The sequence below is a fragment of the Chelonia mydas genome, chromosome 2, assembly GCF_015237465.2.
Source record: "Chelonia mydas isolate rCheMyd1 chromosome 2, rCheMyd1.pri.v2, whole genome shotgun sequence".
NCBI lineage: Eukaryota > Metazoa > Chordata > Testudines > Cheloniidae > Chelonia > Chelonia mydas.
The window spans coordinates 219,218,826-219,219,801 of record NC_057850.1 but is presented as its reverse complement, the minus strand read 5'-3'; the positions used below and the strand labels follow the sequence as shown (position 1 = coordinate 219,219,801).

General features: G+C 47.3%; 1 non-coding gene across 1 annotated transcript; it reads left to right on the top strand.

Moving 5' to 3' along the window:
* The first annotated feature begins 598 nt into the window (after positions 1–598).
* On the top strand, positions 599–670 carry TRNAQ-CUG. The gene has a single exon. It is a non-coding gene; the product is annotated as a tRNA-Gln (tRNA).
* Positions 671–976: the final 306 nt, after the last annotated feature.

Genomic DNA, 976 nt, shown 5'->3' with positions numbered 1-976 from the left:
TGGGGCACTCTGCTTGATACCAGCTGCCAACTAGACATGGAGCCATTGATCACTACCCGTTGAGCCCGACAATCTAGCCAGCTTTCTATCCACCTTATAGTCCATTCATCCAGCCCATACTTCTTTAACTTGCTGACAAGAATACTGTGGGAGACCATATCAAAAGCTTTGCTAAAGTCCAGGAATAACACATCAACTGCTTTCCCTCATCCACAGAGCCAGTTATCTCATCACAGAAGGCAATTAGATTAGTCAGGCATGACTTGCCCTTGGTGAACCCATGCTGACTTTCCTGATAACTTTCCTCTCCTCTAAGTGCTTCAGAATTGATTCCTTGAGGACCCGCTCCATGATTTTTCCAGGGACTGAGGTGAGGCTGACTGACCTGTAGTTCCCCGGATCCTCCTTCTTCCCTTTTTTAAAGATGTGCACTACATTAGCCTTTTTCCAGTCATCTGGGACCTCCCCTGATCGCCATGAGTTTTCAAAGATAATGGCCAATGGCTCTGCAATCACATCTGCCAACTCCTTTAGCACTCTCGGATGCAGTGCATCCAGCCCCATGGGCTTGTGCTCGTCCAGCTTTTCTATATATGCTGGTTCCATGGTGTAATGGTTAGCACTCTGGACTCTGAATCCAGTGATCTGAGTTCAAATCTCAGTGGGACCTTGTTTGTGGAAGAGATAGCTCAGTGGTTTGAGCATTGGCCTGCTAAACCCAGGGTTGTGAGTTCAATCCTTGAGGGGGCCATTTAGGAATCTGGGACAAAAATTGGGGATTGGTCCTGCTTTGACCAGGGGATTGGACTAGATGACCTCCTGAGGTCCCTTCCAACCCTGATATTCTATGATCTTATTGAATATGTCCAGAGCTCTCCCAGTCAAGTAGTTTTAGAGTCCCTTCCCTGACTCCCAGAGAGTTCGAATCTATGGTAGAGCCACTGCGTTTGCATCTACTTCCCTGTCCAATCTGTTT